The sequence below is a fragment of the Panthera pardus genome, unplaced genomic scaffold (assembly GCF_024362965.1).
Source record: "Panthera pardus isolate Hobbes unplaced genomic scaffold, ASM2436296v1 HiC_scaffold_329, whole genome shotgun sequence".
NCBI classification, from domain to species: domain Eukaryota; kingdom Metazoa; phylum Chordata; class Mammalia; order Carnivora; family Felidae; genus Panthera; species Panthera pardus.
The window spans coordinates 108,815-124,116 of record NW_026526909.1 but is presented as its reverse complement, the minus strand read 5'-3'; the positions used below and the strand labels follow the sequence as shown (position 1 = coordinate 124,116).

Here is a 15,302-nt window from a genome sequence, read left to right as displayed (position 1 = left end):
ATTGTGTTTATTGAGTTTAATTTTATTTTGTTTTTAAATTTCATTTTCTAAATGCTCACGGTTGGTATGGAGAAATACACTAGATTATCACACGAATGCTACCGGGGGATACTTTGGGTACGTTAGACGGCATTTTTAAAGTGTACCATGCGGGGTATGGGTGGCCCAGTTAGTTAAGCATCTGACTCTCTGGACTTTGTCTCAGGCCATGATCTCACGGCTAGTGATTCAAGCCCACACATCGGGTGCTGTGCTGACAGTGTGGAACCTGCTTGGGATTGTCTTGCTCTCCCTCTCTCTCTCCCCCTTCCCTGCTCAATCTCAGAATAAATAAATAAACATTAAAAAAGTAAATAAGGCGTACAATTAAATGCACAGCAAAATCAAACTCCAGCTACCATCAAGACACGGCATTTCTTCCAGCTCACAACTTCCCTTGTGGCCCTTTGCAGTCCATCACTGTCTCCGCCTCAGCCCCAGGCACCCACTGACCCTACAGGTGGGTTTGCCTTTTTTAACAACTCTAGGTAGGTGGAACGCTTTGGTGCCTACATTCCTTGGTGCAGCATAAGGATTCTGAAATCCATCCATATTACTGCACGTATCGCCAGTTTGTGCTTTTTTATCGCTAAGTAGTATTCCTCCGAACGGCTACATCCTGTCGATTTATACAGTCACCTACTAGTGGCCTCTGTGTGGTCTCCAGGGTTTAGCCACTGTGAAGAAAGCGATGGGGAGTATTCATGTACAGATCGGTGTGTAAATACTTAGAAGTGAAATGGCTGTTCATGTGAGTGGTCAATGTTTAACTATGGTTCAGCCTCTCTACATGACTGGACCAGTTTTCATTCCCACAAGTGTTGGAAACTTCTAGTGACTTCACATCCTCACCACATATATTTCCGGTCTTCTTCATTTTAGCCCATGGCAATGGACGTGTAACGCTAACTCACGGTAGCATTAACTTGTGTTCCTCCTGATGACTGAGTGTGTTCTGGAAAACTGACCTCCGTGCTTTGGAGCCAAAATATACCACAAAGACAGAGTCTGAGATAAGGAGGAACACTAACAGCTTTCTTGCTTTCCCAGGCAAAAAGGATGACAGCAGGCTAAGGCCTTCAAAAACTGCCAGCTCCTGCCCCTGGAGGAAGGGGTTGGGGGTCTTATCGGGAAAATCAAGGTGTGGCCAGTAGCGACAGCAACTGTGTACATGCCGCTACCCTCCTTCCTCATGTCCTGGGGTGTACCTGCTTCCTGATACAGAAGGCTAAGAAGGGAGGAGGGGAGCTTTGCAGAAGACAAGAAAAAGGTTACTTAGTTTAAAATCGAACCTGGGGAAACATCACTGAAGCCATTTTCATTTTTCTTCAACTTTATGCCTTTAAGTGGTTTCCAGCGGAGCATCTTTTCAAGTGCTTTTTGGCCATGTGTATATCTTGTTTTGTGAGGTATTTCTTCTTCGAGACTTTTGACCAGGAGCGCCTGGGTGGCTCAGCTGGTTAAGTGTCCGACTGGTGATTTTGGTTCTGGTCATGCTCCCACAGTTCCTGAGATCGAGCCCCACTTCAGGGTTTGTGCTCACTGTGTGGAGCCTGCTTGGGATTCTGTCTCCCTCTCTCTCTGACCCTTGCCTGCTTGCTCTCTATAGCCCTCTCAGAATAGATAAAAATAAACTTAAAAGACTCTTGACCAATTCTCTTCTTGCACTGTCTTATCACACAAAATACGTGTCAGAACAGTACACTGAACACTACACAGCATTACCTTGAGAAATTAATGAACTAAACACATGGAGAGGTAAAATTTGCTGTGGATTGGAAGACCTCAATATGGTTTACATGTCAGTTCTTCCCAAATTGATCTACAGATCTGATACAAGGCCAATCAAAATTCCAGCAGACATGCTAGTAAACATTTCTAAGCTGATCCAACACTTCATATGGAAATGGAAAGGATCTTGAATTATCAAAGTGATTTTAAAAAGAAGAATGGTGGATGACTCAAGTGCCTATTCCAGAATGGCCATACGCATCTTTTACGCAATTTTGGAGTGATGTATCCTATTATTATTCAGTTGTAAGAGTTTCTGTACGTTCTCACTGAAGCTTGGAAGTTGCTCTACTCCCTTTGTACGTGAAGTACATGTCCTTGTTCTAAAATTGGGCCAATATTTATATTAGTTTTTATGTGGCGAGAGAATATGGAAGACCAGAAAGCATTTAACTTACCAGAGAGGAAGACAGATCATCACTGGTCATTATGGAGAGGATGACCCTATGAGATTTAGTGAAGTTGCCTCCGTTTCCCCAGCTGGCCAAGACATAGTGGGTAGTAGCCACAGATGCCAGCCGTTTCCTCTGAAGACCTTGGCAGTATTGACTGGTTGGAGCCACCATGGATCCCGGGTGTCAGTTGTGTCCTAAAAGGCTGAAATCTGGCTGAGGCTCCAGGGCTGTTGGGCCAAGGCAGGTCACCCAGCTGTTGGAAAACACACAGGCAGACCAGGACAATCACCGAGGTCATAGCCAGGCAGCTTTGGTCATTTCCTCCAAGGAACCCACCAGCACTACACTTCTCATGACTTCCTGTTTACCACACTGAGATCCCCAGGACAGTTGGGAGAATGTGTTATTCACCACTGTATTCGGGGTTCCTAGCACTGAGCCAAGCACTGAGGAGGCCCTCAGGGACTTCCTTTCACTGATCAAATACAAGTTGCTGCCAATCTCTGACCATCTCAACTCCATTCCAGTCACAAATGTCCAGTCAGGGGCCCCCTGCTTTCTCCCAAGAGGTAGCAAATCCCCTCCCTCAGAGAGGAAGCTGCCCTACCCTCTCCATGTCCCAGGACACTGCCCTGTGGTGAGCTCTGATGAAGACGGGGTTCTCCTCGGGGATTCCTCTCAATGGCTCACTCTGTCATGGGGAAGAGATGTCCTGGGCCTGGCCCCCACACCAATCCTCTGCTCTGTCACAACACAACACCCCAGTGTAGGAGAGCTACCACATTGTGTTTGCATCGTTCTCCCACTGCTTTGTCCTCCTCGGGAAATCGTATTGATTTCCAAGTTCTGAACACAGCCTCAGGAAAATGAAGCACTCAACCAATAGTCAAGAAAATCACTGGTCAACAGATATTATGTGTAAAGCCTTCCACATTCCTGACCAGAAATTCAGAAGAATATTATTAGTATTATGACTTCAAATGCAAGGGTCCCCTGCCCTGGCCCCTCTTGGCCTTAGGGCAAAACGATTTGAGGTAAGAATGGACATCTCCAAATCTGATCCAAACACCATTGATCCCTCCAAACCCACACTTCCTTGGAGGCCATCCACTGTCAGGGCAGCTCCAATGTCGAAGCTCAGGGACTGGGGCAGAGCCTCATGGTCACACCATCCTACCCTTAGAAACGGTGCTTCCCGGCAGTGCAAACCAACCCCCGTCCGTCCTGTGGGGCTCCCTGGCCGGTGCACCGTTCACTGTGGAGTGCGTTACACCCCCAGTCCTCACTGCTCGCCTCAGGCTGCTCCTTGCAGGGTTGGATGCTACTGTACGCGTTCCTCAGTTTCTCCAGATTGTTCTGAGCTCCACTTGCCCGTATTCTCAGGTCCTTGGGCAGCCACCGTTCCACCATTACCTTGTCCTTCTCTGGGTCATTCTCATGCTCCACACCTGCTGATTTTCTGTCTTCCATCGGCTCCCTCGGTCCTCTGTTTCCAGTGTGGGCTCAGCCGGGCTCCTGCAGGAGACACACAGACAAGGGACCAAGTCAGGTCTCAGCCACAGTCCTCAGGACACGTTTAACAGGCACCTCAGTCCCTCGTGCTCTCAGAGAGACTGAGCGGCAAGGGACTTTGGAGAAGTTGAATGACAACCTTATCTTACAGACAAGGAAACTGAGGCCCAGAGAGATGAGGAGATTTTCCCAAACTCCCTCATCGCTTGATGGCAGCACACACACCAACAGGTGCCTTGGCCGCAAGCTTCCCTTGGACTCTCCTATCACACCCTCCAGGAACCCACATCTGAATTTCAGAGGACACTGATCAAACATCTGTACCCCACCCCCGCCCCCGTTAAAACAAAAATGTCACAAGGACCTTTCTTGGGACACTTCCTTGTCACACTTCTACAGCCCTGTAGTTTATACTCAGTTGATTTTCAAGCCTGGCTGGCACAATGGGCCCAAGGAACTCAACAATTAAGTAAAATTCATCACAGCAGAAATTAAAATGTATTGATGTGGTTATCTATAAGACACCGATCTCCTGGGCTGGAAAATCATCTTCCTGACAGCGGGCGCTCTGCCTGCCCTGTTCATCCCGTCTCTGCAGCGCCTCCATTAAGAGCCTGCCAGGGAAAACGTTCAGTAAATACTTGTCAAGCAGATAAATAACAGTTCTCAGGAACAACTGCCTTTACCTATCTCTAGTCCCAACCACAGTTCCAAACAAACCGTATCCAGGGTCTGTGCTGAAGCGATAAAAGCACAGCCTTAAGAAAAGCAGGCCCAGATTCCAAAACCAGCTTTACCACATGCCACATGTGCTTCAGTGGATGATTTCAGTATCTCTTGGAGCATGTTTATCGCATGTATAATAAGAGAAGAATGTATACTGTAAGGTAGAGAAATCAGCATGAACCACGAGAGTATTGGATCAGAAAATGTGAGATCATGCAGCACACAGGGGTAGCCAACCTGCAAGGAGAATGAGAGAGCAGGCATCTGAGAAATTCATCTGACAGAAGTCCTCTAGCAGCAGGAAGGCGAGGACTATCTTACCTTAAGCAATCTGAATCACGGCACCAGAAGATGTTACCAGTGGGAGATTCTGCATTGTGTGAATGGAGAGCTCAGTGCTTAGATTCCCCGTGAACGACTGACGTGAGGATCCATGCCCGAATGAACACAGTGACGGGGTACCCGGCTGGCTCAGTCGGTAAACCATGCGACTCTTGATCTCGGGGCTGGAAGCTCAAGCCCCACGTTGGCGGTGCGCCTACTTAAAATATAAAATGAAAATAAAAGCAAAAGTATGCTACCAGCCCGTGGAAGGACAGTAGGGCAGTAGATGAAGGACAGCACATTCTCAAGATGGGAATGCAGGCAGGCCCGGAGGGGCAACAGCACCAGGGTTAGGGGTGTCTTTTCTTCTTCTGTTTGCACAGGTTATGGGTCATAGCTGGTGTGGTCTCCAACTGAAGTTGTTTCCAATCATCTAAGGAGCTTGTCCTATCGGTCAGGAGGGGCAGTTTTTGGCTCTACAAGGTTGTTGCTGGAACTGTCATGGTCATCTTCCCCTCCCAGGGGATCAAAACCACAGGGTCAATATTTTATGATGAAGCCATCGGGCATTGTAGGACACAAGCTAGAAAGGAGAGCACGTGCCGTGTCCCTGCTCTTCTAGTCCCAGGAGGCGGGAAACCACAAAACCACTCTCTACCACCACCCTTGCCTCCAGCTCCTGTCCAGCTGCCTACTCTATCAAGTTAACACCTGGGACAACCCACGTAGGAACAATTCCTTTTGACCCATTGGGAAATGAGAAATGGAGCCACAGAACGATTCAAGAGACTTCGTCAATGTCACACTTTTGTCACCAGGGTTGCACCTACAGCTTCTGAGGCCAGAGTGCTCTCTTTTCTTGTTCTCTATGTTAGGGATTTCCAGGGAGAAAGAACAAGGCCAGCCCCCAATGCCCTGAACTCTGCACTCCCGGCTTGACTGTGTTGTTCTCATGCTGGAAAGAGAGGATCTGAGATACAGAATACCAACCTGAGATAAGACTGCTTTGAAACCTTGATAAATGAGACAAAACAAGGCTACCTCACAATATTGTTCAGGCCAGACAACAGCAAGGTCACAGTGAAATTTACAACGTCCCAAACATCTTCTTTTCATAAGGAAATGCTATCGCTTCTTTACCACAAGCATAGAATGTCCAGTGCTAATAGGCTTCAATATAGAACAAACCCTGCTTACTTCCATCAGCCCCCACCCACATCAACCAACCAAAGCCCAAATCCTATCATAGATCCTCTTAGTGAGACCTTGGGGTGTGTTCTTTCTGGCTGCAAGCAATAAAAATCCCAACCTCTTTAGTGAGAGGTGTCTTCCTGGCAATTTGGCTTAAAGGAATTAACACCGACCTTCCAGGAATGAGCAGCTGTAAACACCCAGCCTCAGGAAGAAAGGTTACATTGTCTGGGACATGCCCAGGCTCTGGGGCTCCAGACCTGATTTTTATCTTGAAAACTAAAAGAAAATAAAAGACTCTCTCTACCAAACCCCCTTGGTAACTAACATGAAACTTAGGCGCTCAGGCAGGATGTTTTTCTCCACATCTGATTTAAAATAGAGATTAAGGATAAGGTTAAGAAAGAAGCTAGTTAAGAGAGAATGTGTAGCACATGTGTAGCTTCCCAGGGCCTGGGATCACTTAAAACCCAGTATTCCTAGCTGGGCTTGAAGCTCCAAGCCTTCAGTTGCAGATGAATGAGCTCTCTCTTGACCCAACCAAAGGCAGGCGCTGATCCTCTCCCTGGCCTCTCTAGCCCCCAGTTGCCACTCTGGGCTCTTCTGCCTTGTGTAACTCCATCAGCTCAGAAGATATTGAGCCCATGAGGCTCCTGGCTGGCTCCGTTGGTAAAGCCCGTGACTCTTGATCTCAGGGTTGTAAGCTCGAGCCTGGATTGGGTGTAGAGATTACTAAAAATGAAATTCAAAACAAACAAACAAAAAGAAGACATCGGGCCCAAAAACCATGTTGCCGTATCTACAGCTATGTGACATCAGAGCATCACAAAATCTTCTGTTGGCTACAACGTTGCAGGACTCTCCCATGCCACGTTCAGGAGATGCTACATTTCTTTCAGTAATTAGTCAATATCAAGACGTCCTCACCCCATCCAACTGAAACGTATGCTGTTCGGAATGCATTTGTCCCTGTTGTGTAGCAAAAGCCGAACTCGGTTTGGCGCCTGGCGGTCTCGGTAAAGCACATGGAGGACTTGGCCGGTTCCTTCCATCTGGTCTCCTTCACATGGGTGCCTGGCCCTTCCCTTCCTTTCTCCTCCCACGACACTGTGGGGTACTGGTCTCCACTCCTTCCCCCCACCCCCGCCCCCGGCGAGTGAGAGACTCACATGACATCTCTTTTTCCCCCAGACATCCCACTCCTTGTATCTGTGCTTACCAGACACACCTTCTGGGTCTTTCTTCATTTTGTTTCCTTAAAGTTTTTGCTGACTTCTAGAATATATCCGTGGCATATATTTGGCGAATCTTTTTGTTGTTGTTCTTATTCCTTCTATTGACGTTTTCATTTTCAAGAGCTATTTTTCTACACCGGTCTCATAACCAGGGAGCATCCAAGGCCTGAGGCCTTAGAATCCACACTGGGCCTGAACCTAGAGGGTAATGACATCACTTCCTGCCTGGTAGGCCAGCAGGCCATTGGCCAGGAGGGTGGGATGGGCGGGGAGAGGTGTGGGGGAGCATCATGGGAGTGGCAGCCAAGGAACCCATGTAAAGGGGCCTGTCTCCTGTGGATGAGGCTTGACAGTGGCTGCTGTTTAGGCTTCTGTTGCTCACAGACTCTAGGACCTGATACTCTAGGACTGCTACCTGATTTGCTTGCAAGTGTGGGCAGACGGACGCGTGTGTGTGTATGTGTGCACGCGTGCACGTGTGTGTGTGTGTGTGTGTGTGCACGCGTGCGTGTGTGTGTGTGCGCACAGGGGCAGGCCTGCATCCTAGAGACCGTGAATGTACATTGTGAAGAATACAAGGTTGTGCCCAGGCGACACAGGCTGGGTTTCTATGTATGGTCCTGTAGGTATTCAAAAGTGGCCGTATGTTTTCAAGATACAATTGCTTTGTTGGACTTCTTGTCTGCTTGGTTAGTTCTACCCACGTGTCATGAAAGCCATGTTACCAACATGTTTGGCCATAAAGGCCACTGCATCGTCAGCTCACCAAGATGGTACGCTTTACGTCCTATGAAGTTTTACTCACAGTTTTGAGGATAAACTTGGGAGGCACAAGCAATGCCACAGCAAGGGTGAGGCCAGTAACACTATCTGCGAGAACCTTTTTCCCACATTAGAACGTGTTCTGGCCTGAGTCGACCACGTGTGGTGTCTGGTGTACGAGGTCGTCACTTATATAGCATGAAGCTGTTTAGGGCCATCTCCTGTGCTGATACGTACATAACTGATGTGACAGGTTGCAAGGAACGAGGCCTCACAAATCCAGAGTCTCAGTTTGATTCCCTGAAGAGTTCTCCACACACCCCATACATCCTGCTCTCAGCATGCCATAGGGAAGAACTCTCCCAATAGGAACCACCATTAGTATCTTTGTCAACAGGTTTCTCACCAGATGTTTACAAGGAAACTTGACTGGGGCATGTTTCTTTTTCCAGGCCTGCCTCACCAAAGGAGATAATAACAAGTGAAAGGAACACAGTTTCTCTTCTAGTCCCCGATTGTCTAGGTGGAGGGGCTCCTGGGTGGCTCAGCTGGTTAGGCCTCTTGCTCTTGATTTTGGCTCAGGTCATCTCATGGATCATGGGATCCAGCCCTGTGTTGGGTCCCGCCCTGACAGTGCAGAGCCTTTTTGGGATTCTCTCTCCTTCTCTCTCTGCCCCCCTCTCTCTATACCAAAATAAATAAACATTTTGTATGCCAACTGTAAATATTTATGCCTCCAATATCTAAGTGCCTAAATATACAAAGCAAAAACTAACAGAGCTAAAAGGAGTAATAAACAGTAATACGATACTAGTGGGGGATTTGAACACCCCACTCAATAAATAAACATTTTTAAGAAAGTGTCTAGGTGGGGTTTTTAGGCACAGCTTATACATCAGCAGGAATTCAAGTTTCTTTCTCTGAGCAAAGGTACAGTGATATCTCCTAGCATTGCTCATTAGTCAGTGCCAGATTTCATAGTTCAATAATATGTATATTATCCTGAGAAAGCACATGGTCCTCTGTGGAATCAACCCACTTAGGAGCATGTTTTCTTTTTACTACCCTGTCCCATTTCCTTTTATTACCTGTTGGACAAACATCCTTCCCCCAGGGACAGTGCCAGTTCAGAGGTACTGCTTAACCTAGAGGTGAGGCCAAGGAGTAGTGTGCACCCGGCTAGAATGGGGCTGCCTTCAGAGTCAGCCATAATTTAGCTACGTGTAGTAATAAACCAGCCTAAAGTACCATTATGAATAAGTACTGCCAAATTTAGTCATACGGGTTTCATATTTGTGTGCATTTGTTTTTTTCTTTTGAGAGAGAGAGAGAGAGAGAGAGAGAGAGAGCGCGCCTGCAGGTAGGGGAGAGGGGCAGAGGGAGAGAGAGAATCTTAAGCAGACTCCACACTCAATGTGGAGCCTGACATGGGGCTCAATCCATGACCATGGGATCATGACCTGAGCCCAAATGAAGTGTGGGACACTGAATCTACTAAGCCACCCAGGTGCCCCTGTATTTTATTTTGATATCAACCTCTTGGTGAAAATATGTTTAGACGTCGGCAAGGGACCATGGCATCACAGAAAATGACAGAAAACCTATGTGAAGTGTGAAAGATATTTATCAAAGTTAGATTGGGAGCGCCTGGGTGGCTCAGTCGGTTGAGTGGATTGGACTCTTGGTCTTGGCTCAGGTCATCATCTCATGGCTCGTGAGATCAAGCACTACATTAGGCTCTGTGCTGACAGCTCAGAGACTGCTTAGGATTCTCTCTCCCTCTCTCTCTCTCTCTCTCTCTCTCTCTCTCTCTCTCTCTGCCCTTCCCCCACTTGCTTGCTCTCATGCTCTGTCTAAATAAAGCAATAAACATTAAACAAATTATAATGAGTTGCATAATTTCATTCTCCCTTAGTGTCTCCTTTCCACCTGCAGAGCCAAGAAAACTTTTCAGCAGAGTCCTCACTTTCCAATGAATATAATCCAAGGACATAATAATTTGAACTGTTAGCCCATACCTTCAGTGTTTTCCCATAACCTGCCTTAAATACCAGGTATTTCCAATGCCCACTCCCATGTTCAGTGAGACTAGTGAGGGTGGTAAGTAATGTGGTATATCCAGGTCACATTCTGTTTCTTGGTCTACTTCTGTACTCTGCGTGTCAACTTTTGTCTGCTACTGTACCTCGGACCGCACATACAAAACACAACAAATCTTTCTGTTTTTTTAATTCTTTGGAGACAGCACAAGCAGGGGAGGGGCAAAGAGAAGGGGACAGAGGATCTGACAGGCTGACAGCAGCGAGCCTGATGTGGGGCTCCAACTCATGAACTGTGAGATCATGACCTGAGTCGAAGTCAGATGCTCAACCAACTGAGCCACCCATGTGCCCCCTCAACAAATCTTAAATGTATAGGGACTCTGCACTGATCTTGGAGAATGTCAGGCAACATTTAGGATTCTCTCAGGGTTCAGAATGGGTCTTGATCTGCAAGGCCCAAGATAATTTCCCTATCCTTTCCTTAGGGGGAGTAACAACACGTTCCTGATCTAAACACCTTATGATTTCCAAGACAACACGTACGCGCGCGCGCACACACACACACACACACACACACACACCACTATTTTCTTTTTGGCAAAAATGTTTACAAGTCTGTGAAATGCCTTTCATCTGCTCTGATCCCTCAGGCATATGTTTCCTGAGTCCCTGCTGGTCCCCCTTTATCCTTTGTGTGGAATCCTCTCCTGCTTTTGGTGTGTTTTCGTTTCTAGGGACATCTTGGAGGAGGACCGCTTGCTACCCAGTGTTGCAAGATTGAAAGTACATGGGGTGTACGGCCACCAAACCTCACTCATCTCCCCCACCCCAGGGCATTTAGCCCATCACTGACAGATGCAGAGGTATGAAGTCTCCGTTTCCTGGCCTGGAGATGAACTCTTAAACATAACTTACCGCTAAATTCTCTTACAGCTATCAGGACAAAGCCTCCCCGTGGCACTTTACTTGAAATCACACTATCGATGCCAAATGACCAGAAAGAACTCTAATATAAGAAGAAGACAGAGTTTGACTCAAACCCGGATTAGGATAGCTGCCCGGGGAACCCCATCCTCAGGGGGAAGAAAGTGCTCCGGAGAATGAACACTTTTTACAGGGTTACCTATGCTTTACATAGAGAGCCACAAATCAAGGTCACAAGTCCATTCCTGAAAAATGCTGAGGCCACTTTCAGGCAACAGGCTTGAGCAGTGGAAACTTCATCAAGGCAGAAGGGCCCACAGTGACCACCTGGCTGAATGCAGGGACCCGCCTCAAAATATCCACAGGCCTTCACTAACCAACGGGCCACTTACAGGCAAGGTTACCAAAAGAGGGAAAATCCCACATGGGGCTGTGCCTCTTGCCCTACCCCTTCCCCCCACTGCCTCCTTGCAGACAGTCTCTGCTGTGCTGACCTGCCCTCTGTCCCCTGCAGTGTATTCAGTCAACTTCCATCCGCTTTGTCCTGCTCAGGTGAACCTTCTCACACCCGCTCTGCCCCTTCCACACAATCCTCGCCCCATTTTGGGGGCCCCCATACGATCGGGAGAGACAACACAAAAAGTTCAAAAAGATTATAGATCAACATAGACACACAGGAATCGCGAGTTTTAACATCACAGATGCAGGGAGTAAGAGCATTGATTGAAATACTAATGACAAATGCTTCTCCTCACTGTGTGCCTGGCGGGCCAAAAATCACCCTTCAGGTTGGAACAAAGTTTATCCACCATTATGCTGACTTAGAAAGAAGTCGACCATGATTTCCCTTAAATATTAGGCCTTTAGACAGATTTTCTCTCAGCAACACCGTATACAGCAGTTAATGCAAAATGGATCACAACCCTAAATAAAAGAGATAAAATAAAATTTCAAGAGGAATTTTGGAGAAAATTGTCATAAATTTGCATTAAGCAAAAAGTTCTAAGACACCACAGCAAAAGGACAGTACATAAAGGACAAAAATTAAGAAACTGAAGTTGCTTAAAATTAAGAACCCTTTTGTGGGGAGCCTGGGTGGCTCAGTCAGTTAAGTGTCTGACTGTGGCTCAGGTCATGATCTCCCAGCTGGTGGGATCGAGCCCCTCGTCCGGCTCTCCCCTCTCAGGGCACAGCCTGCTTTGGATCTTCCGTCTCCCTCTCTTTCTGCTATTCCCCCACTCTTGTGGGTGTGCTTTCTCTCCCTGTCCCAAAAGTAAATAAACATTTATTAAAAAGCAGTGTAAGGAAAAAAAAAAAAAACGCTTTTGCATCAAAAGACAACAATAAGGAAATGAAAAGACAAGCCACAGACAGGAGAAAACAGCCTCAGATTGAACTGTAGGAATGAAGGAATAGTATTCACAAGAGCCAAAGAACTCTTCCAACTCCAAAAAAAGAAACAGCAGGGTTTTTAAAGTCAGTAAAAGACATGAGAAGACATTTTGTCAAAGAAGACAAGTAAATGACTCATAAGTATATGAAAAAGTGTTCCATATCACTGAAAGAGGACCCAGTTGTAGCCTTAAATATCTCCATTTTGACTTTTATCACTTTCTGGTTAAGTTCTCCTTTCCAGCTTATCTTTTTTTTTTTTTTTTCTTTTTAAGTTTGAGTTGCTTATTTTGACAGAGAGACAGAGAGACAGAGAGCGCAAGCTGGGGAAGGGCAGGGAGAGGAAGAGAGAGAATCCCAAGCAGGCTCAGCGGCCCTTGTCAGCGTGGAGCCCGACACGGGGCTCAAACTCATGAACCATGACCTGAGCCGAAATCAAGAGTCTGACACTTAACTGACTGAGCCACCCAGGCACCCCGTCTTCTTTAGAATTTGCTTAGTAACATTTTCTTTTCTCTAGCTTGCTTCACTGGAAGTATCCAGTGTATGATACGTATAACTTGCAAAATATAGGTGGGTCGACTACGTTATCGCTAAGGCTTCCAGTAAACAGTTGGCTGTTAGTAGTTAAGTTTGGGAGGAGTCAGGAGGTATACACAGAGTTCTGACCTTGGGAGTCAGCACCCTTAACCCCGCCGGGTTCAAGGGTCGTCTTGTGTCTCTATGTGCTGATGACATGGTCCTATGTGTTGAAAACTCTCAAATAATCCACACACACAAATACCAGAGTCAATGAACTAATTCTGGAAAGCTGCAGGGTACAACATATACAAAGATCGGGTGTGCTTCTATGCACTGGCAATGAACAATCTGAAAACAAAATGGAGAAAACAATTGCACCCAAAACAAGAAACTATTTAGGAATACATTTATTCCAGGAGAAGCAAGACTTGTGCACTGAAAGGTATAAACCACTGTTGTAAGAAATTAAAGAAGACCTAAGGGGAAAACCCCTCCAGTATTCACGTATCATAAGACTGAATGTAGTTAATATGGCCACACTCCTCAAAGGGATCTAGAGATTCAGTTCTATCAAAATCTTTCCCTCTGCTTTTAGTTTTGTTTTTTCCTTTTCCAATTTTTATCTAAATTCTTGTAGTTAACATACAGTGCAATCTGGGTCTCAGGAGTAGAATTCAGTGATTCATCACTTACATACAACACCCAGTGCTCATGATAACAAGTGCCCTCCTTAGTACCCATCACCTGTCTAGCCCATCCCCTCCCTCCATCAAGCCTCAGTTTGTTCTCTAGCTCTAAGGGTCTCTTATGATTTGTTTCCCTCTCTCCCCCGCCCCCCAAAAAAGTTCATCTGTTTTGTTTCTTCAAGTCCACATACCGGTGAAATCCTAGGGTGTTTGTTTTGCTTTGACTGACCTCCTTCACTTAGCATAATAATACACTCTTGTTCCATCCCCAGTGTTGCAAATGACAAGAGTTCATTCTTTCTGAGGGCTGAGTAATACTTGATTGTATATATGTACCACATCTTCCTTATCCATTCATCAATCCATGGACATTTGGGCTCTCTCCATAGTTTGGCTATTGTTGATAACGCGGCTATATATAAACATCGGGGTGCATGTGCTCCTTCAAATCACTACTTTTGTATCCTTTGGGTAAATATCCAGTAGTGCCATTGCTGGATCATCGGGTACCTCCACTGTCAACTTTCTGAGCAACTTCCATACTGTTCTCCAGACTGGCTGCACCAGTTTGCATTCCCACCAGCAGTGCCAGAGGGTTCCCCTTTCTCTGCATCCTCACCAACACCTGTTGCTTCTTGTGTTGTTAATGTTACCCATTCTGACAGATGTGTGGTGGTATCTCAGCATGGTTTTGATTTGTACTTCCCTGATGATGAGTGATGTTAAACATCTTTTCACGTGTCTGTTAGCCAGCTGGATGTCTGCTTTGGAATACTTTCTGTTCATGTCTTCTGTCCATACTTCACTGGATTTTCTGGCTTTTGGGTGTTGAGTTTGGTAAGTTCTTTACGGATTTTGGATACTAACCCTTTATCGGATTCGCCATTTTCAAACCTCTTCTTCCGTTCCGTAGGCTGCCTGTTAGTTTCATCGATCGTGTCCTTCACTGTGCAGAGGCTTTTTATCTTGACGAAGTGCCAGGAGTTCATCTTTGCTTTTGTTTGCCTTGCCTCTGGCGACGTGTCCAGGAAGAAGTTGTTCTGGCCAATGTCAAACAGGTTGTTACCTGTGTCCTCCTCTAGGGTTCTGATGGTTTCCTGTCTTACATTGAGGTCTTTCTTCCATTTGGAATTTATCTTTCTGTGTCAAGCAAGAGATTGGTCCAGCTTCGCTCTTCTGCATGTTGCTGTCCGGTTTTCCCAACACCGTTGGTTGAAGAGACTGTCTTTTTTCCATTGGATATTCATCCTGCTTTGTCGAAGAGGAGTTGACCATATCATTGTGGGTCCATTTCTGGGCTTTCTATTCTGTGCCATTGGTCTATGTGTGTGTGTTTGTGCCGCTACCACCTTGACTTGATGACCACAGCTTTGTAATAGAGCTCAGAATCTGGAATCGTGATGCCCCCAGTTTTGCTTTTCTTTTCCTGGATGGAGTTAGCTCTTCAAGCGCTTTGGCGGTTACATACACATTTTAGCATTGTTGGTTGTAGCTCTGTGACAAAGGCTGGTGGTATTTTTTTTTAAATTTATTTTCTTTAACATTTACTCATTTTGAGAGTGAGAGAGACAGAGCATGAGCGGGGGAGGGGCAGAGAGACAGGGAGACACAGAATCCGAAGCAGGCTCCAGGCTCCGAGCTGTCAGCACAGGGCCCGACGCGGGGCTCGAACTCACGGACTGCGAGATCACAACCTGAGTCGAAGTCGGATGCTCAACCGACCGAGCCACCCAGGTGCCCCATGGCTGGTGGTATTTTGAT

General features: G+C 46.5%; 1 pseudogene; it reads right to left on the bottom strand.

Moving 5' to 3' along the window:
• Window positions 1-3,198, bottom strand: part of LOC128774512 (neuroblastoma breakpoint family member 6-like) — a 31,032-nt pseudogene extending 27,834 nt beyond the window's left edge.
• Window positions 3,199-15,302: the final 12,104 nt, after the last annotated feature.